The sequence below is a fragment of the Symphalangus syndactylus genome, chromosome 18 (genome assembly GCF_028878055.3).
Source record: "Symphalangus syndactylus isolate Jambi chromosome 18, NHGRI_mSymSyn1-v2.1_pri, whole genome shotgun sequence".
Taxonomy (NCBI): Eukaryota; Metazoa; Chordata; class Mammalia; order Primates; family Hylobatidae; genus Symphalangus; species Symphalangus syndactylus.
In genome coordinates, this window is record NC_072440.2 from 43,554,210 (window position 1) to 43,577,406 (window position 23,197).

At 39.4% G+C, this 23,197-nt stretch overlaps 1 protein-coding gene and 1 pseudogene across 1 annotated transcript in view; one reads left to right on the forward strand and one right to left on the reverse strand.

The window, feature by feature from the left end:
* ANKRD55 (ankyrin repeat domain 55) overlaps positions 1–23,197 on the forward strand; it is a 135,529-nt gene that overhangs the window by 21,084 nt on the left and 91,248 nt on the right. The gene's annotated exons all lie outside the window — the stretch shown is intronic.
* Positions 17,539–18,728, reverse strand: LOC129467952 (glycoprotein-N-acetylgalactosamine 3-beta-galactosyltransferase 1-like; annotated as a pseudogene).

Sequence of the window (23,197 nt, forward strand, 5' to 3'; positions counted from 1 at the left end):
GTGTGTGTGTGTGTGTGTGTCTTTACCAGTTTATGCTAATCTTAGAAAATAAATTTTAAAAATTTTACTTTTTTTCTGTGCTTCAATATGAGAACTATTTGTCCCTTGGCCATTTGATATTTATCTTAATGTTTTAAAAGAACTTGTTCAACCTCACTTTAGAATATTTGTGCTATTACCACTGGCCTTAATTCCCTCCCTGTTGTACAGCCAGCCAATTTTTCACAGGTGTGCTTCCAATTTTGGTTAATATTTAAAGCTTATTTTTGCTACAGTGAGGATAAACTCTAGCACAATGATGTGTCAGGCAAAACACCATGCCACACAGCTTGTGCAACAGGGTGGAAAGAAGGGTACAAGCTGCCGTGAGTCAGTGAGAATGGAATGTGAAAATGTGGAATGTCCATCCAGCACCAAAAAGAGGTCACAAGTTCACTAGAATATATGAAGGCTTTGTCTCTGAGTGAAAGAGTGCTTTCAGACCACAGTGCACAGGGGTCAAAGGGTGGGATCCAAGGCCTGACAGCCTGCAGCCTTATCTGGGTTTTACCAATTGCCACCTGTGCAAGTTTGGATAAGTCACTTTGTTTCTACTCTATACCTCAGTTTCCTCATCCATAAAATGGGAATAATTGTAGTACCTACCTCAAACTCATACAGTGAGAATTAAGAGTCAATTTCTAGGAAGTGCTTACACAGTGCTGGGCATACAGTGAGATACAGTGAGCTCTATGTTAAGTGCTGGCCATCATTAAGACTGTTACTCAGGCATTGAAACGGTCCTGAAAAGATCACATGAGCAATGCAGTACCAACGGGTGCTTTTATAGAGACTCGGAGATATTGTTGTTCTGTAGAAGTAATCATGTGGCGGTCTTCACTAACTGCAGGGTTATTCTGAGTCTTTTAATTCCTTCAGATGTGCTACCAACAATTCTAGAAGCTAAGAACTTTGACTGGGGACCTACCACAAGACTTACGGAGTGTGCCTGAAATGGTCTTTGGCTGTACCCCCAAATTCATGCACACCACTACAGAGAAGATATACCTGGGGTCCCTGCTCCCCAAGCCACAGTTCCAGTGAACAGGCTATAGGTGGAGCCTCCTCTAGTGAACAGGATATAGGAGGAGCCTCCTCTAAAATGTCAATAATGATTGAGTATATATAACGTTGCCATTACAATTAAGCAAGGAAAGGGAGAATTAACTAATAACTGACTATTTTGAAAAAAATTGATTGCAGAATACAAAAAGAAAGTTTACAAATTTATATTAAGTACAATTCAACATCAAATAAATAAGCACAAGGTTTCATAAGGTTATTTCTAATCATAAAAGCAATTAAATCAATTTAAAAATGCAGTATCCATAGATTTTGACTACATAAATGCTGAAAAGATAATTTTTTTTACCAACAAAACCAAACTGAGAACTTAATTGGCAAACAGGGAAAGGTAACTGTAGCATTATAACAGATGAAGGGTTAGTGTCTTTACTGTATATAAAGCACTTTCAAATCAATTGGTTAGAGACAATAGAAAGGATACCAACAGATAATTCATAAAATGGACATAAACATAAAAATACTTCTCTCTCAGGAATAAAAGAAAAAAAATGACCATTTCGGGGGTGGTGGCACACACCTGTAGTCCCAGCTACTCAGGAGGCTGAGGTGGGAAAATAGCTTGAAACTGGGAGGCAGAGGCTGTAGTGAGCTGAGATTGTGCCACGGCACTCCAGCCTGGGCGACAGAACGAGATTCCATCTCAAATTTTAAAAAAAGAAAAAAATGACCATTGAAAATAATACACTATTCTCCTTTCACATCAGCATTAATTTTTTTTTAATTATAAAGCACACCATCACTGATAATGGGGTGAAGTGAGCTCTCAAGCACTGCTTGGGAGGGTGTATTGGTCCAACCTTTCTAGAGGGCAGTTTCACAAAGAGTCAAATCCATTGACTTCCAAGTTCCCTTCTAGGAATGTGTCCAGAGGAAATAATCACAAATGCACAAAAAGATATACGTGTAGCCAGGCGCGGTGGCTCACACCTGTATTCCCAGCACTTTGGGAGGTGGAGGCGGGCGGATCACGAAGTCAGGAGATCGAGACCATCCTGGCTAACACAGTGAAACACCGTCTCTGCTAAAAATACGAAAAATTAGCCAGGTGCGGTGGCGGGTGCCTGTAGTCCCAGCTAGTCGGGAGGCTGAGGCAGGAGAACAGAACGGCGTGAACCCAGGAGGCGGAGCTTGCAGTGAGCGGAGATCGCGCCACTGCACTCCAGCCTGGGTGAAAGAGTAAGACTCCGTCTCAAAAAAAAAAAAAAAGACATACATGTAAAAATGTTTTGGTATTATTCAGAATAGCAACAGAACTTATAATCACAAAAAGTAAGCTATTGAAATGCCCAGTAATGAGAAAATAATTATATTAGTAATGCTGAGTCCAGTCCATGGAATTTTATGTCACATTTTACAGGTAACATTTTCAAATTTTATCTTATGACATGGGTAAATGTTTATAATCTAATATTAAGTGGCCAGCAGCGATGGCTCATGCCTGTAATCACAGCTCTTTGGGAGGCCGAGGCGGGTAGATCACTTGAGGCCAAGAGTTTGAAACCAGCCTGCCCAACATGGCATAACCCTGTCTCCACTAAAAATACAAAAATCAGCAAGGTTGGTAGTGCATACCTATCATCCCAGCTACTCAGGAGGCTAAGGCAGGAGAATCGCTTGAACTCAGGAGGTGGACGCTGCAGTGAGCCAAGATCACACCACTGCATTCCAGCCTGGGCGACAGAGCGAGACTCTGACTCAAAAAAAAAAAAAAAATTAAGTGAAAAAGAGCAAAAAACAAAACTATAGAGTCATGTACCTCATAGTGACATTTCGGTCAACAATGTACTATAAATATGATGGTGGTTCCATAAGATTATGATGGAACTGAACATTTTCTGTCACCTATTGATATCGTAGCCATCATAATGTCATGGCACAACACATTATCCAGGTGTTTGTGATGCTGCTGGTATAAACAAATCTACTGCATTGCCAGTTGTTTTAAAAAAGCACACACAGGACTGGGCGCAGTGGCTCACACCTGTAATCCAGGACTTTGGGAGGCCAAGGCGAGCAGATCACCTGAGGTCAGGAGTTCAAGACCAGACTGGCCAACATGGCAAAACCCGTCTCTTCTAAAAATACAAAAATTAGCTAGGCATGGTGGTGGGTGCCTGTAGTCCCAGCTACTCGGGAGGCTAAGCCAGGAGAATCGCTTGAACCTGGGAGGTGGAGGTTACAGTGAGCCGAGATGGTGCCACTGCACTCCAGCCTGGGTAACAGAGTGAGACTCTGTCAAAAATAAATAAATAATTTTTTTAAAAAAGCACATACAATTATGTACAGTACGTAATACTTCGTAGTGATCTATGCTACTGGTTTATTTATTTACTATACTATAGTTTTATCATTATTTATACTTGTTTTACTTTTTTTTTTTAAGCTAACTATTTTTTAAGCTAACAGGAAAGTCCCTCAGGTGGTATTCCAGAAGAGGGCATTTTTCTCATAGGAGATGACAGTTTTTGCATGTTACTGTCCCTGAAGAGCTTCCAGTGGGACAAGATGTGAAGGTGGAAAATAAGTTATTGAAGATCCTGACCCTGTGTAGGCCTAGGCTAATGTATGTGTGTTTGTGTCTTAGTTTTTAACAAAAATATTTAGAAAATGAAAATAAATAAATCATTTTAAAAATAGAAAAAAACTTAAAGGATAAGGATATAAAGAAAGAAAATATTTTTGTTCAACTGTACAATGTGTTTGTAAGTGTTATTACAATAGAGCCAAAAAGTTGAAACAAATTTTAAGAGTTAATAGAGTAAAAATGTTATAGTAAGCTAAGATGAATTTATTATAGAAGAAAGATAACATTTGTTTATAAATGTAGTGTAAGCTGAGTGTGCAGTGTTTATAAAGTCTACAGTAGTGCACAGTAGTGTCCTAGGCCTTCACAGTCAATCACCACTCACTCACCCAGAGCAGCATCCCGTCCTGCAAGCTCTATTTATACTATGTGCCCTACACTAGTGTACCACATTTTATCGTCTATACCATATTTTTGCTTTACCTTTACTATGTTTAGATACACAAATACTGTGGTACAATTGCCTACAGTATTCAGTACAGTAACATGCTGTACAGGATGGCAGCCTAGGAGAAATAGGCTGTACCATATAGTCTGGGTGTGTAGTGGGCTATACCATCTAGGTTTGTATAGGTACACTCTATGATGTTCTCATAACGACAAAATCACCTACTGACACGTTTCTCAGAACTATCCCTGGCATTCAGTGACTTGTGACCATACATAATGTGATTATATTTTTGTAAATAAAAAATACATGTAACTCCAGCACTGTGCTCAGAACAGTTGGTGGTAGTTAAATGTTAAAATCTTTCTATGCCCTCAGATCAATAGAGATTTCTCCATTCTCGCTGGTCTAATCATTCCTCAGGAACACACACATAAGACCAACAAGTACAAAGTCATCTACCCTGCCCAGATGTCAGGCCTGTTTCCATCCTGTTCCGGGCCCCTGAAAAGGCAGTTGTTACATGCTCATAATATCATCCTTGACCCAGTCCCTTCTCATGGAAGGGAACTTCCAAGGGGGGAAGGAGAGGAGAGGATAGAAGGGCGATTCACTTAGTAAGTGAGCAACAAGATGGCCTTAGTATTAGCCAAACTCACACAGCATCTCCGAGACGTTCAGTCATTTCTTCAGGTTCTGTCATTGTATCCCAGCCCATAGGAAGATCACACTGTGGGAGATTTAAGATTTGCACTGCTAGCCAGTCCACCAGCCCTGCCACCCCCGCAGACACTACCTGCCACTGTCCTAATCCCTGAGGGCTGGTTAGGTCACCACCCATTTTCAGCCATGCTCATTTGGAGTGCAGGGTAGGGAACAAGAGACAGTTCAGATTCTGCTGGTGGGGGTTGTGCGGGGGATGGAAAGAGCAGAGGTACACAACTATGCACTATGAAACAAACAGACCCTTCAGGCTTCTGAGCTCACCTACTGCTAACACTTCTCCTCACTCCTCCATTGCATGATGCAGGGGCTCCGTAAAGGAGGTGGGGTAGGATGCAAACCCATCCTGCAGCATAAGTTAAGTGTATGCAACATACCAACATTTCAATGATCACTTTTGAGTTTATATTTTCTTCTTATCTGTGTTTTCATAATTTTTGTAGTCCAGTCATTCGGGAACCACTGTCAATCTATGACTGTATGGAAAGCATACTCATACACTTTAAAGGGTCAGTAAAATTTTTAAGACAATTTAAAGAAGGAATGTGGAAATGCATCATTGAGGCCAGAAGCAGTGGCTCATGCTTGTAATCCCAGCACTTTAGGAGGCTGAGGGAGGAGAATCACTTGAGCCCAGGAGTTTGAGACCAGCCTGGCCAACATGGTGAAACCCCATGTCTACTAAAAATACAAAAAATTAACCAGTCATGGTGGTGCATGCCTGTAGTCCCAGCTACTCAGGAGGCTGAGGTAGGAGGGTCATCTGAGCCCAGGAAGTTGAGGCTGCAGTGAACTGTGATTGCACCACTGAACTCCAGCCTGGACGATGGGAGTGAGATTCTGTCTCCAGGAAAAAAAAAAAAAAAAAAAACAAGAAAGAAAAAAAATGCATCAGTGATGAAGAAAAAACAGAGTTCAGAAAAGGAAAGGAAGGCACCCCTGGAAGACCAGCTGACAGAATGCAGCCACTACATGGTGTCAGGGACAACTCAAAGCTCAGGGACTGCAGGGCAATACACTTGTTCAATCTCTGACGTTTGAGACAGCCACCCAAATTACACTTGTTTTCTTAAACTATTTTCAGGAGACCAAGGCACTAGGGGCAGTTTTATAAGTGGGCACAGTAGAGGGCCACAAGGAGGGTGCCTTTTAGAAGATCTAAGGAAGATCCCCTTCTCCAAATCTCCCCCAGCCCAACAGTCATTGTTCATGAATGATGGGTGATTCACTGTTTGGTTCTCCACAGATGCTAGCTAGACACGCAGAATATCAATCATGAAAGGAAACTTAGAGATCAACCTTCTACTCAATACAGCTGTCTCCTCAAGAACACTGCCAAAATGGGTTTGGTCAGAACCTGCTTAAACACAGATAGTGATAAGGAGTGCACTAGCTTGCAAGGTAATTGCCTCTGTATCTGAACAGCTCTAGTCATTCAAAAGTCTTATTAGTCCAACTTCTACCCACCAGAACTAGTTCTTCCCTGTGGATTTACAGAAAACAAGTCTAGCCCAGGTGCAGTGGCTCACACCTGTAATCCTAGCACTTTGGGAGGCAGAGGCAGGTGGATCACTTGAGGTCAAGAGTTCAAGACCAGCCTGGCCAATATGGTGAAACCCCATCTCTACTAAAAATACAAAAATTAGCTGGGCATGGTGGCAGGCACCTGTAATCCCAACTACTTGGGAGGCTGAGGCAGGAGAATTGTTTGGACACAGGAAGCAGAGCTTGCAGTGAGCCAAGATCATGCCAATGCACTCCAGCCTGGGCAACAGAGTGAGACTCTGTCTCAAAAAAAAAAAAGAAAGAAAGAAAGAAAAGAAAAGAAAACAAGTCTAAACTCTCTTCCAGCTTTTTCAAAATTGAAAACAGCTATCATGTTCAACTGAACATGAACATTCTGCTCTGCTCCAGACTAAACAAACCAATTCCTCATTTTCCAGAGTTGGCAGTTAAAATGGCAAATGCCTGACTCCAACACCTGCCATTCCTGGAAAGTGAGAGGTAGGTGGAGTCATGTACTCGATTCAGAAGAAAGTAAGGAAGATTGGAGGAAGGATGGTTTCATAACAACACTTAACTTACTTTTCAATTTCCAAAAGCCAGCAAGGCTAGCATAATCCTTCATAAAATTAAAGATTTCTACCTACCTGTATTAGTCCATTCTCATGCTGCTACAAAAAAATTACCCAAGACTGGGTAATTTATAAAGGAAAGAGCTTTAATTGACTCACAGTTCTGCAGGGTTGGGGAGGCCTCAGGAAACTTACAATCATGGCAGAAGAAACAGCAAATGCATCCTTCTTCACATGGCAGCAGGAAGGCGAAGTGCCAAGCAAAGGGTGAAAATCCCCTTATAAAACCTTCCTTACGCCTTATACAAAAATTAATTCAAGATGGATTAAAGACTTAAATGTTAGACCTAAAACCATAAAAACCCTAGAAGAAAACCTAGGCAATACCATTCAGGACATAGGCATGGGCAAGGACTTCATGTCTAAAACACCAAAAGCAATGGCAACAAAAGCCAAAATTGACAAATGGGACCTAATTAAACTAAAGAGCTTCTGCACGGCAAAAGAAACTACAATCAGAGTGAACAGGCAACCTACAGAATGGGAGGAAATTTTTGCAATCTACTCATCTGACAAAGGGCTAATATCCAGAGTCTACAATGAACTCAAACAAATTTACAAGAAAAAAACAACCCCACCAAAAAGTGGGCAAAGAATATGAACAGACACTTCTCAGACATTTATGCAGCCAAAAAACACATGAAAAAATGCTCATCATCACTGGCCATCAGAGAAATGCAAATCAAAACCACAATGAGATACCATCTCACACCAGTTAGAATGGCGATCATTAAAAAGTCAGGAAACAACAGGTGCTGGAGAGGACATGGAGAAATAAGAACACTTTTACACTGTTGGTGGGACTGTAAACTAGTTCAACCATTGTGGAAGTCAGTGTGTCAATTCCTCAGGGGTCTAGAACTAGAAATACCGTTTGACCCAGCCATCCCATTACTGGGTATATACCCAAAGGATTATAAATCATGCTGCTGTAAAGACACATGCACACGTATGTTTATTGCGGCACTATTCACAATAGCAAAGACTTGGAACCAACCCACATGTCCAACAATGATAGACTGGATTAAGAAAATGTGGCCCATATACACCATGGAATACTATGCAGCCATAAAAAATGATGAGTTCATGTCTTTGTAGGGACATGGATGAAGCTGGAAACCATCATTCTCAGCAAACTATCACAAGGACAAAAAACCAAACACCGCATGTTCTCACTCGTAGGTGGGAATTGAACAATGAGAACACACGGACACAGGAAGGGGAACATCACACACCGGGGCCTGTTGTGGGGTGGGGGGAGGGGGGAGGGACAGCATTAGGAGATATACCTAATGCTAAACGACAAGTTAATGGGTGCAGCACACCAACATGGCACATGTATACATATGTAACAAACCTGCATGTTGTGCATATGTACCCTAAAACTTAAAGTATAATAATAATAAAATTTAATTTAATTTAAAAAAAAAACATCGGATCTCATGAGAACTCACTATTATGAGAACAGCAGCATGGGGGAACCACCCCCATGATCTAATCACCTCCCACGAGGTCCCTCCACCAACCTGCGGGGATTACAATTCGGATTACAATTCAAGATGAGATTTGGGTGGGAACACAGAGCCAGACCATATCACTGCCTAATTACCAAAGTACTTCTTGACATACTATTTTGACATCAGAAAAGTTTCCACAAAACCCCAGTGGGTGAGAAAGCCCATCTGAGCAGAACATGTATACTAAATTAATCAATAAATGTGTATATTGCCCCCATCCTAAAGGCCCTGTACATAAAGATTGAGATATTTTTAGGAATTAATATTATTAAAATAAAGATGCATTCTATAAAAGTGCATTCTAAGAGGCATCTTTACTGAATTTCAACACAGACACACTGCTTAAAACAGAAAATTCCATTCCCCAAGTCCTCTTCATGCAGGAGAGATGCTCAACATGAAATGCCATTCACAGCTCAGAAAACCTACCCCCGCAAGGGCACAGAGATGCTAACATTCAAAGAAACACAACATGTGTTGATTGCATCGCAAATTTGATTAGGAAGAAAGATCTGACTGCAGTCAGATATTTACCCTTGAGATAATATTGTTGCAAGACTTCCTCCCCACAGAATGAAATCTCTTCTTTTCCACTCCCATGGTGTGAAGGTCACTTTGCATGTTTGTTCCCTCAGCTGATACATGTGGAAACCTCGGAACTATTTTTCCCTTTAAAATGTTAGAAAGAAACTCTCTTCTTCTCATATGACTGACACTTTCTAAAACACTCTTATCATCTCAGGCAATACACCCTGAGGGACTGGAGAAGACACGAGAAATGGTAAAAATGTTTCTGCTCACAAAATTACTACAGCGTGCTGCACAAGGCAAAGGGTCTCATTTAAGAGCAAGAAGACACAAGTGCCTGTCTATGTCAAAGTAGTATTTTGGGTAATAATAACAACAGACACACTTTGTTTTTTTTTTTCTTTAACTTTCATTTTAAGTTCAAGAGTACATGTGTAGGATGTGCAGGTTTGTTACATAGGTAAATGTGTGCCATGGTTGTTTGCTGCACAGATAATCCCATCACCTAAATATTAAGCTCAGCATCTATTAGCTCTTCTTCCTGATGCTCCCCCTCTCCCCACACCGCCCCCTCTGACAGGCTCCAGTGTGTATTGTTCCTCTCCATGTGTCCATGTGTTCTCATCATTCAGCTCCCACTTATCAGTGAGAACATGAGGTGTTTGGTTTTCTGTTCCTGCATTAGTTTGCTGAGGATGATGGTTTCCAACTCCATCCATGTCCCTGCAAAGGACATGATCTTGTTCTTTTTATTGCTGCATAGTATTCCATGGTGCATATGTATCACTTTTTCTCTATCCAATTGATCATTGATGGGCATTTAGGTTGATTCCATGTTTTTGCTAACAGTGAATAGTGCTGCTATTGTGATATGCATGCAAGTATCTTTATAATAGAATGATTTATATTCCTTGGGGTATATACCTAGTAATGGGATTGCTGGGTCAAATGGTATTTCTGCCTCTTGGTCTTTGAGGAATCACCCCACTAATTAACACACTTTGAATATTTACTCTGGGCCAGGCACTGCTTTAAGCACTTCATATGAATTAATTCATTTAGCTCTCAGAACAGCCCTAAGGGGGAGGCACTATTCTTATCCATTTGGCAAGTGAAGAACGACATAGAGTTGTTAAGCAACTTGTGTAAGGTCACATAGCTAGCAGGTAAGTGGCAGTGCCAGAATCAAACTCTAGAGGTGAGGCCCCAGAGCTTGTGCTCTTACCATTTTTCTATATGTATGCTTTGCGTCACCTGATATATTTGAAAAAAGTCACATGAGACTAATTTTGTTTCAATGCCAGCCAGCTGTATCAATGACCTTTAACTTGTTCTTGCATGGCCAAGGAGTTCCAGATTGACTCAGGGCCCAGGTGAAGGTCCACAGAGACTCTTCATTACCAGTGGGTGGCAATGTTGTCCCATGAAGCTATCATGGTGCAGTGTAAGGCCTGGCATGCTCCTTAAAAGTGGAAAGACTGGCCACTTTGTGGATAGGTCATTCTGGGTACCCCTAAGAATGCAGTTTCTTCAAAGCATTCAGGATAATCCTCCAGGAGGAGAGAGGGAATTAGGGGAATGCCCAGGAGTGCATTGTTCATTGAAGTGATTCTTCCCCTGTCCTGCCATAGTATCTGCAGTATGTTTCAATCATAAATAAGACATTTGTCTTCCCACTAGAGCATGTCTTTCTTAGGGACAGAAACTCTACAGCCTTTGTAACTACAATTTTACTAGCCTATGGTAGATGAGTAAATGGGTGAATGAGTTCTTCAGAGGCAATCAATTCTATTTCAAGGAACAATCTAAGAAAGATCTGCAGAGTCCTCTGTGGCTGTCCAAAATGAATCCAGACCTCATTGGTGACCCTAGGATGTGTTTAGTCACCCAAGAATCCTCAGCATAGAATAAACCAAAGAAAGTCTCCCCAAATTACTCTGGTCTGAACTCTTGAAATTGCAATACCCAGTGTGCCCTTCCACTGACCTGGCCCTTTTGCAAAAGGGTCACAGCTTAGGCAGAACAAGTGTCAGGCTAAGTTCTGGGTAATTTCAACAAAATGGGCCCAGTAACCGATGCAGTCAAGGGCTTTCCCAAAGAGCTCCGTAATAACCCAAGGACAGAGCCACCATGTGAAGCTCTAAAACAGGAACCTTTTGGTAAAACCTGAGATACTCTAAGCAAGGTCCTCTAATCTAAAACATTTTTAATAGCCTATTACATGCCTGACATACCAGTATTAATGCTAAGCCCTTGACATTGGATAATTTATGATACATCCAGAAATAAGTTAGGTTTTGTGACCATGAAAAATGAAGGAAAGAAATGATCTTAAGACTGTCTATCCTTTCAATTTTTAGGTAAAAATTAATAAAAATTAAAATATATACCTTTTTTTTAAAAAAAAAAGAAAAACCTACTAGAGTATTTATAAAGGTCAGAATTAGCAAAATACATACTTTTTTTCTTTTTTAGGATGTTATCAAACAGCAAGGACTAGTTTTCTTAGTTATAGACATGCTAGGCTCTGTGTACCCCCTTAGTATTAGTATATTAAAGCTAGTAAGCCTGACTTCTCTCTTACCATGTAAGGAAAAAAAACTTGGTTTATTTTGACAGGTATAAAAGAACATAAATTCATTATAGAGAATTTGAAAAATATAGAAAGTTCTGAAGAATATCCAACAGATTATCTCTATTGACTTTTTGATGCACGTTCTTCCAGACTTTTACACATTTCATATACATACATATTACAATTAAAACACAATTGTAGAGATGAGGTCTTGCTATGTTGCTCAGGCTGGTCTCCAACTACCGGTCTCAAGTGATCCTCTCACCTCGGTCTCTTTTTTTTTTTTTTTTTTTTTGAGACGGAGTCTCGCTCTGTCGCCCAGGCTGGAGTGCAGTGGCGCGATCTCGGCTCACTGTAAGCTCCGCCTCCCGGGTTCACGCCATTCTCCTGCCTCAGCCTCCCGAGTAGCTGGGACCACAGGCGCCCGCCACCACGCCTGGCTAAATTTTTTGTATTTTTAGTAGAGACGGGGTTTCACCGTGTTAGCCAGGATGTTCTCGATCTCCTGACCTCGTGATCTGCCCGCCTCGGCCTCCCAAAGTGCTGGGATTACAAGCGTGAGCCACCGCGCCCAGCCCCTAAACACGAGTTTTTAAATCAACAGAGATAACATTAACATTTAGCATAGGATCTGCCACAGGTTGTCTCCCAGATTGCTTCAGTATGTTTTTCTGTCAGGCCTACTAGAAAGTAGAAAAATAAAGCAAACGGGTTTTGTTTTTTTTTGTTTTTGAGAAAAAGGTGAGTGGAAGAATCCAAACAACTTTATTTCCTTTAATAATTGTAGATGTGGGCCGGGCGCGGTGGCTCACGCTTGTAATCCCAGCACTTTGGGAGGCCGAGGCGGGCGGATCACGAGGTCAGGAGATCGAGACCACGGTGAAACCCCGTCTCTACTAAAAAAATACAAAAAATTAGCCGGGCGCGGTGGCAGGCGCCTGTAGTCCCAGCTACTCGGAGGCTGAGGCAGGAGAATGGCGTGAACCCGGGAGGCGGAGCTTGCAGTGAGCCGAGATTGCGCCACTGCACTCCAGCCCGGGCGACAGAGCGAGACTCTGTCTCAAAAAAAAAAAAAAAAATAATAATAATAATAATAATAATAATTGTAGATGTGGCTGGGCGCCGTGGCTCACGCCTATAATCCCAGCACTTTGGGAGGCTGAGGCAGGCGGATCACCTGAGGTTGGGAGTTCAAGACCAGCCTGACCAACATGGTGCAACCCCGTCTCTACTAAAAATACAAAATAAGCTGGGTGTGGTGGTGCATGCCTGTAATCCCAGCTACTCTGGAGGCTGAGGCAGGAGAATTGCTTGAACCCGGGAGGCGGAGGTTGCGGTGAGCCAAGATCACGCCATTGCACTCCAGCCTGGGTAACAAGAGTGAAACTCCGTCTCAAAAAATAATAATAATAATAATTGTAGATGTAGAGTTAATTTAAAATTCTAGATTTTTAAGTAGGGCAACTATCTTGAGAGCCAGCAGGCATTATTCTTAGACTTTTACTTTCAATCACATAGGGAAACCCAGTTCGTAGTTTTAAAATTATCAATTAAGTAATAAAAATTTTAATCACTATTAACAGCCAAATTAACCCTTTGAAGGCAGCATTTAAGAGTAACTAGAAAATGGGAATTAGTAATAAGGCAAATAAAGAAGGGCAATAAATACAAAGCAGAAACTGTCAAAGAATAATAGTCTAATGAAATGAAAACAAATGGAGAATAAAATGCTAGATATAATTTAATCAATCAAGGGATTCTTTCAAGTACAATAGTGCATCAACCTGGCAATAACTATGGTTTGACAGTCTCAAAGAAGTGAAAAATTAATACTCAAGAAAATAACTGTGAAAATAACCAGTTAGCAAATTTAATGCTCAAATCCAATTCCATATTCAAATAACATTAAAAGCCAATCAGTGGTTTATTTTCATATCTCATTACAGTAAGAAAAACTCCTCTGAAATTTATGATATTTGAAAACAAACTGGGACAAAAATCGGCTTTATCTATGAACTTTCCACTAGAAAATACAAGCATACCATCATTAGAGAACATAAGACATCAAAAGCCTTATGTTTTAAAACCATACTAAAATAATTTATCTAAATAACGAAGATCTTAATCTGAAAGATAGTGCATACATCACCATCATGAAATCCGGTTTTATGTGCTCTATGAAATACTTGGAGAATTGTTTTTGTTTTTGTTTTTGCTTTATTAGGTCACACAAAACAGAATGAATTGGCAGAAAAATGCTCTGTATGTTATAAAATAGCATTTACTACTTCAATTTTAATTTTTTTTTACTGACAGTTGTAGACCTTTTTGATGGCACTTGTTTTATGTATGCTTTTAATAAATTATGTACTTATTAGTACTTAATGAACTCTTCCTGCCTCAATATAAAAGTACTAAACTTGGAGAATTACAGATTTTATCGTGGGCCCTGATATTAGTCACTTTGGAGAAGCTAAAAATTTGGCCAAAATGAATGATCCAATGACCCTTTAAATTATCTTTATTTTATATTTAATATTATGTGATCCTGGACTACACTGATTTAAAACATGCTTTTTGAAAAATGTCTTAATAATGGGGCAGTAATCTTCAGTGTGTTTCAAACACTATTTGCACCAAAATCATGTAGGTGTCAGCAGTGGTTCTCAAACTAGGATGAGAAAGACACCTGCAGAGTCTGCTTAAACACAACTGCTAGCCCCTGCCCCTGCTCTTAGAGTATCTGATTTAGTAGATCTGAGATGGGGCCCTGAGAGAGGTTGCATTTCCAACAAGTTCCCAGGTGATGTTGATGCTGTTTGTTGGGACCACAATGTTGACAATCACTGTCCTAGGGTATTTGGTAACAAAGCATACTCTTGGGCTCCATGCTTAAATTAGAATTTCTGAGATTGAGGTCTTCAGATCAGCATTTTAACAACGTCTTAGGCAAGTGTGCGAACCACAGTTTAAGAATCACTATGACAATTTGGCTGGGTTAATTTGCCTATTACTAGCCAATGTATCAGATGTCATATATCATATAAATAAAAATGGAAATAATGCTAAATGACTAACCCCAAGCCTGATACAGTTCAAATGAACCACAGGGTTTGAATATAAATCCTGCCTCTGTTACTTACTAGCTTCGTGAAAGTGACAAAGTTACTTTAATTCTCCGAGCCTCCGTTTCCTTATCTATAACTTGGGAATAATACCTAAATTTTGAGGATTAACACTATCATACACAGATTATCTAAGCACAATAGTTAGCACACAGGCACTCGATAAATACTAGCTATTATTAAGAAATGTATGAAATATTTCCTTCAGTATCTGGTCAAAGCAAATTTTTTATTCACTTAAATGCAATAGTTACACTCCAAGGTAATAGAATAATAATACAATCTTCTATTTATTGCTCCCTATTCTGGGACAGACAGTGTTCTAAGAACCTTACATTTATTTAATCCTCACAAAAATCCTGTGAGGTAGGTAGTATTATCATCTCTAATTTACATATGAGAAAATTGAGACACAGAGAGATTAAATAAAATTGCTCAAGGTTACAAAACAGTAATTGTTGGAGCAAGAATTTAAACCCAAGCCAAGTCTGACTCTAGAGCCCAGGATTCATCACAACATTCATTTTCTATGAGCAAATCTTAAGGCTTTTGGATATTTATAGTAAACCGTTTATATTTCTAGTCAAGTAACACATATGAAAATTCATGTCCACACTATGGTGAAGAGTTGTTCAAAGAATAAAATGAATGCCTTGAAATTTTGGCAGATGATACTACCATGATAATAGGTAAAAACTGGTGCATGTTTTCACTATGTGGACAGAGTAATCCATGGTTATCCAATGAAATGAACAGCCTCTCAAATATACCATTCAAAGAGTCATGATTTTGACACGTTTTGGCACAATAAATAGAAATTATTTAGCTAGCCAGGCGCTGTGGCTCACACCTGTAATCCCAGCACTTTGGGAGGCAGAGGCGGGTAGATCACCTAAGGTCAGGAGTTCGAGACCAGCCTGGCCAACATGGCAAAACCCCATCTTTACTAAAAATACAAAAATTGGCCGGGCATGGTGGCACATGCCTGTAATCCCAGCTACTTGGGAGGCTGAGGCAGGCGAATCGCTTGAACCTGGGAGGCAGAGGTTGCAGTGAGCCGAGATTGTGTCACTGCACTCCAGCCTGGGGGACAGAGTGAGACTCTGTCCCCAAAAAAAGAAATTATTTAGCTAAACAGCAGAGTCAGTGCCATGACAGCCATGTAAAATTGGCATAATGATAAACATAAGGGGAATGTAAATCTTTTGTGCCATTAAAAATGATCTCATAGAAAGTCTGTAAAATATTCTGTTATGACACACTCAGTATTGCTAAAGATAATAAAAATAAAAATTTTCTTTCCTTTCAGAAAGTCTTTAAACAGAGTCACTAAAAATAGAATGAAACATTTGTGAATGTTTTTGATGACAGCCTTGAATAGGTATTCCGCATTGTTAGAATTATCCATTGGCAAGACAATTATCCCAAAATAGTAAGTCAGCATCAACCTTCAGACCGTTATTTATAAGTTAAGTATCTACTCTTTCAATATATAACATTTTCGTTTAAGCACTCTGCATTTTCTATTGTTTTTAATTAATTCTTGTCAAAATCTTGCATTCAAAATAATCTTGCCAGTGTAACTAATAGCCACCTTAGATCCTAAAAATGAATTTTAAAACTCTGCTTTAAACAAGTTATGAAAGGCACAAACACGTTCTCATCTCTCAACAGGATGAGAATGAAAGAAATCATAACTATGTAGTTAGAAAGAGTTTAAAATAATCAATTTAAAATGTCACTTAGTAATTCCTGAGAGTGGCACTGATAGAAGAAAAGCATCCTCAAATAGCATTAAATTTATTATTAGTTATCCATAATTAACAATGGGTAAATTTGGGAACAAATATTATAAAATACATGTTTACAGAATGCTATGAATACTTGGAGTAAATTAATATTAATAGTGGAGAATGGTATTCAAGGGTGGCTAAACATATTCAGAAAAGAGACAACAGAGATTCAGTAAAAGATTATTAATTAGAATCAAATATATAATATAGTCAAGGCCCATGATAATTTTAAAGTGTGGTTTTATTAAGGCACTTCAGGATAAGTGCCTGTCTTATTTTAGCTTCTTCTGGAAGAAATACTGCCAATTATAAATAATCACAGCAAAATTTCCATTAGACAAAAACTATATGTGTTGGGGGGGGTTGGATCATTTATATCATACTGCAAATATAAACTCAACTCTTGAGCTGTATTAACAACACTGAGCAACAATATTTCTTTCTAAAATTTTCTTTTTTTTTTTTTGAGATGGAGTCTCACTCTGTCGCCCAGGCTGGAGTGCAATGGTGCAATCTCGGCTCACTGCAAGCTCCACCTCCCGGGTTCAAGCGATTCTCCTGCCTCAGCCTGCCAAGTAGCTGGGACTACAGGCGCGTACCACCACACCCAGCTAATTTTTGTATTTTTAGCGGAGATGAGGTTTCACCATGTTGGCCAGGGTGGTCTCGATCTCCTGACCTCGTGATCTGCCTGCTTCGGCCTCCCAAAGTGCTGGGATTACAGGCGTGAGCCACCGTGCCCAGCCCTAAAGTTTTCTTTAAGGCAGATCTGTTTATTACTAACGTGGTGCAGTGTAGTTTTAGCAAATTCAACTGTTTTAGTTTCTCAGTGACAATAATACAGATGGTCAAAAATAGACAACAAAATCTCTTTTCTAGTTCCTCTACCTGGCCACCATTTTAAAAACACAAGTTCTTCTTATATATATAGATATATTTTTACATTACTGTATCAAAACACAATTTAACAGACTTCACAGCTCATTTAAAGCTTCAGTTTATAGTCATTCACATGAAAGATTTCTATATGGAATGTTCACTTAGAATTCCTCACTGGGATTCCAGTGTTCTATGTCAGAAATGCAGAAGTCCTTCTTCAGGGCAATGCTAGACATTTTACCTTTGTTCATTCATGATTTTCTTTCAAGAGTTTCCTAACTTCATTTTTGTGCCTTCATTTTTGTTTGCTTGACTAGTTTCCTTTAGTATATTTTCAGGTAAGGTAGCTTGATATCTGTATAAATAACCATATGGAAGAAGATGATAAACGAGGTATTCTAACACATACACAGTTGTAAAATCAACATAGTGAAAAGAAACTGCAAGATCAGAACAGCAACCAGGACCCTCTACAGGAGGATAATAGTTGTAATTCCAGTACCAAAAGGTTCTAGGTAGATAACCTTTATTAAATGGTGTTCTGGCACAAAGGGATGAAAAGTTTCTTTTCCACTGGGATCTCTGGAATCTCCTCCTTCTACATTTATAGTTTCCATGCATTTCCCCAGTGCTAAGTCTTCAATGGAGGAACCGTGTGTACACTTGTCTGTTTTAAATGCATCAAGAAATCTTTTCAAGGCTTTCTTTGCTTAGTAAATATCCTGCTCCTCCACTCATACAGCCCTGTTTTACGAAGGGCTTAAATCTTCTCCCAAAGTAAATGGGTTCTTTAGAATCATATTTCGAAAGAAGCCATCTCAAATTGTCTAGTATGAAACATGTGTCATCATCTGCTTTCAAAAACCAGTCAGCATCTTCTACATGATGTTCACGAACATACTGAAAAGGTTTAATTGTTTTCCAGTATAGCTCATCTCTGCTTTCTTTGGTTTTCAGTCCCACAGCAGGGAAGTCTTTATTTTCTTCTGAACTCATAAAAAACACTTTGTGACAACGCTGGGCCCATGTAGCTTTGACATGTTTGTTCTTTTTCTCTAGGTTTTGAGAGCCTGTCATAACCCAGCAAAGAATTTTAACTTGCTGATAGAGGTTTTCAGCGATGTCTATGTTCTCATCTTTAGGTTGGCTAGAATCTGCATTGAAGTTCATTTGTCCTTCTAGATGATTCTGTCCATTATCATCTGAATGCCTCGCAGGAGGATCATTATGAAGAACATTAGTCTGGGTGTCACCCTCTTCTCCCAACAAAATACTAAATAGCTGAGAAAATAAAAGAAATCCCATGGCCCATCCATAGAGGAAGGTTAAAAAATTCAGCCAGGATTTAGAGGCCATCTCCGAAAGTGTATTTCTAACATGAGCCGCGGCTCCCTCTTGCCCCTCCTGGGGGGCAGAGAGGGCAACGACACGGGACCGGCAACCTTTGCTTCTCTGGGCACCCGCAGAAGTGGCTCCTGGCCACTAGCCGAGGCCGCCAGCTGCCGCCCAGATCATTCTCCGGCAGCGGCAGCAGAGTTTTAAATAAAATATAATCCGCGTGTCTTCACATGCTTCTTTCTTCCTATTTCTTCATGTTTCTTCCATTTTCTACCCTCAGAGTCTCTCACCCTGTGTGTATTCTGGAATCTCTCTTTATGCACCCGTACAGAAGTCTATCTGTTTAAAGCAGTTAGAGAGGCAAGACCATTCAAAACATGCTCCTCATGTAAGCAGTGTGGAAAGAAACATAGATGACGAATAGATGAGAGAGAGAGAGAGGAGCAATAGGAAGGAGACAAGGAAGGACTGAGGTGTTGTTTGTTTACGTAGATCTTTTAGGTATCTTAATAAGTGGGTTTCTGATTGTCAGTAGAAAAAAACTTTCCTGCCCTCACTTTAGATTCCATTAGGACCGTCAGTCATCCATATTTTTGTACTTGTTATTTCTACCTCATGCCTCCTCATTTCTATAGAAATTCTCTGTACAGTGTCTAAGTTTGTGCCCAATTATTTGCATTGACTGCAACTTAGATTGGCTCTTTCTAAATAACTTCTAGGGAAGCTCCTTCATTTCCTATTTCCTTGTTGTGCTGTGGTTTAGTGTACATCACAGGGCCAGAAGGAATTCTGAAGTACATGCTATTCTGCTTCACACGTCTTCCTTTTCCCCCTATCCTGTGCTTCACTCTGTGTCTAAATTCCTTCTAAACAGGTATGGTGGTCATCTAGCCAAGAGAGGTCATCTTCAGTGACAGGAAGCTCACTACTTCTTGAGGTGACCCAGTCCATTTTTATAAGCTCTAATAATAATTAGAATACCTGTCTCTCTGTCACTCTCACCCACTGCTATTTCTAACTACTGGAGTCTCACACAGCAATTTGGCCATAAAATTGTTTGCATAAAAGCCCTTCGAAAAACAATTCTATTTACAATAGTATGAGAAAGAATAAAATGCTTAGGAATAACCAAGGAGGTAAAAGACTGGTACACTGAAAACTACAAAGCATTGCTGAAAGAAATTGAAGAAAACACCAGTAAATGGAAAGACATTTTATGTTTCATGAATTAGAAAACTTAATATTATTAAGATGCCAATACTACACAAAGCAATCTACAGATTCAATATAATCTCTGTCAAAATCCCAATGATGTTTTCTACAGAAATAGAAAAATCATCCTAATATTCATATTGAATTTCAAGAGACCCCAAAATAGCCAAAACAATCTTCAAAAAGAACAGTTGGAGGTTTCACACTTCCTGATTTCAAAACTTACTACAAAGCTACAGTAATGAAAACAGTGTGGTACTGGCATACAGACAGACATATAGATCAGTAGAATAGAACTGAAAGTCCAGAAATAATCCCATACATTTATGGTCAACTGATTTTCCACAAGAGTGCCAAGACCATTCAATAGGGAAAGAATAGTTGCTATGACTTGAATGCTCCCACTGAAAGTTGTGTTGAAATTTAACTGTCATTGTAACAGTATTAAGAGGTGGGCTTTTTAGAGGTGATTGGGGCACGAGGGCTCTGCTCTCATTAATTGATTAATACTGTTACATTAGGAGTGAGTTAGATATCTTCTGGCATGGATGCCTGATAAAAACAATGAGTTTGGCCTGATTTCCTGTTCTGTCTCACATGCTCGCTTCTGCCTTTCACCCTTCTGCCATGAGATCATCCTCACCACATGTTGGCATCATGCCCTGGAACTTCCTAGCCTCAAGAACCATGAGCCAAATAAGTTTATTTATAAATTACCCAGTCTATAGTATTGTGTTATAGCAGCAGGAAACAGACTAAGACAATAGTATTTTCAATGAATGATGTTGGAAAAACAGGATAGCCACATGGAAAAAAATGTATTTGGACCCTTACTTTACATCATATATAAAAGTTGACTCAAAATGGATCAAAGACCCAAACATAAGACCTAAAACTGTAAAACTTATAGAAAAAAGCCTAGGGAAAAGCTTCATGACACTGGATTTGGCAATGATTTCTTGGCTATGACATCAAATGCACAGGCAACAAAAGAAAAAATCGACAAATTAGACTACATCAAAATTAAAACCTCTGTCATCAAAGGACACTATCAACAGAATGAAAAGGCAACCCACAGAATGAGAGAAAATATTTGCAAATCATATACCTGATAAAGGTTTAATATTCAGAATATATAAAGAACTCCTACAACCCAGCAACAAAAAGCCAAACAACTCAATTAAAAATGGGCAAAGGATTTGAATAGACATTTCTTGAAAGATATGCCTATAGCCAATAAGCACATGGAAGAATGCTCACTGTCACTAATATTAGAGAAATGCAAATCAAAACCACAATGAAATACCACTTCACCCTCATTAGGATGGCTATTATTTTTAAAAAAAACCCAAACAATAAATAATAAGTGTTAGCAAGGATATAGTGAAATTGAAACTCTTGTGCACTTTGTTGGAAATACAAAATGGTGCAGCTGTTTGGAAGACAGTATGGTGGTTCCTTCAAAAATTAAAAATGGAATTATCACATGATCCAACAATTCCACCCACTTCTGAGTATATACCCAAAATAATTAAAAGCAGGAATGCAAAAAGATTTGTAGACCCATGTTCACAGCAATATTATTCACAGTAGCCAAAAGATGGGAACAACCCAAGTGTCCACTGACAGGTAATGAATAAAGAAAATGTGATGCATACATACAATTAAATATTACTAAATCTTAAAAAGGGAGACAATTCTGACACATTCTACAACATGGATGAACATTGAGGACATTATGCTAAGTGAAATAAGCCAGTCACGAAAGGACAACGGTTATTGATTCCACATACATGAGGTGCCTTTAGTAGTCAAATTCATAGACAGAAAGTAGAATGGTGGTTTCCAGGGACTGGGGATGGGAAAGAATGGGAAGTTACAGTTTAATGAGTATAGAGATTTGGAAGATGAAAAGATGAGTTTCAGTGATGGTTACACAACAGCATGAATGGACGTAATGCAATTGAACTGTAAGTACACTTAAATGGTTAAAATTTCAAATTTTATGTATCTTTTACCATAATTTTTTTTTTTTTTTTTTTGACACAGAGTCTCGCTCTGTTGCCCAGGCTGGAGTGCAGTGGCGCGATGTTGGCTCACTGCAAAATCCGCCTCCTGGATTCTTGCCATTCTCCTGCCTCAGCCTCCTGCACAATTTTTTTTAATTAAAAAAACTCTTTAACCATCTGAAGGCTACTATCATGACCCCATGGAGTAATCTTCAGAGTAAACACATTTATTTCCTTCAACCATTCTTCACGTGACATGATTAAAGTCCATTCATACCTCCAGTCACTCACCTCTGAATGTTCTCCAGCCACTATACCCCTGTTTAATTGAGACCATAGACCTCAATATGACACTGACCAGTTAAGAATGGAAAAGGCCTATCACTGCCCTCAATATGGCTACTAGATTTGGTAATTCAGCCAGACTTCCTACTAATTTATTACAACGCTGTTTATTTCTATAGAGCTAATTTTCCAACTAAAACCCCAAGTTCTTTTTTAAAACGTTTTATCGGTCAGAACTTTTTCAGTGATTAAAAAGAAAATCCAAATGAATACACAAAATCTATGTAAATTGACTTAAGCTGGAGGCATCACATTACTTGACTTCAAATTATACTACAAGGCTATAGTAACCAAAATAGCACGATACCGGCATAAAAACAGCCACGTAGACCAATGGAACGGAACTGAGATTCCAGAAACAAGTTCACACATTTACAGTCAACTCATTTTTAGCAAAGGCACCAAGACATACATTTGGGAAAGAACAGTCTCTTCAGTAAAAGGTGCTGGGAAGACTGGATATCTATATGCAGAAGAATAAAACTAGACCCCTATCTCTCACCATATACCAAAGTCAAATCAAAACGGATTAAAGATTTAAATGTAAGACATGAAACTACCAGAAAACATTGGGGAAATGGTTCAGGACATTGATCTAGGCTAAGATTTCTTTTTTCTTTTTCTTTTTTTTGGAGGGGGGCGGGGTGCGGGGCAGGGCAGAGAAAAGCTGTCCACCTTTCTCTGGTAAGAGAAAGATGTCACCAGGTGGCTTCCAGGTTCATGGGTGGTAGAACAAAGCAGCAGTATTGTTCTCCACAACCCCAGTCAACATATCAAACATATCATTGCTTTTCATGGGCTCTAATTGGGTCACATCCCTGAATCATTCTCCATGGCCAGGATAATGCTAGTGCTGAGTGGCTTAGTTCTAAGCCACATGTTCTGCCCCTGACCAGGGATATAGTCAATTCCACTGAATCA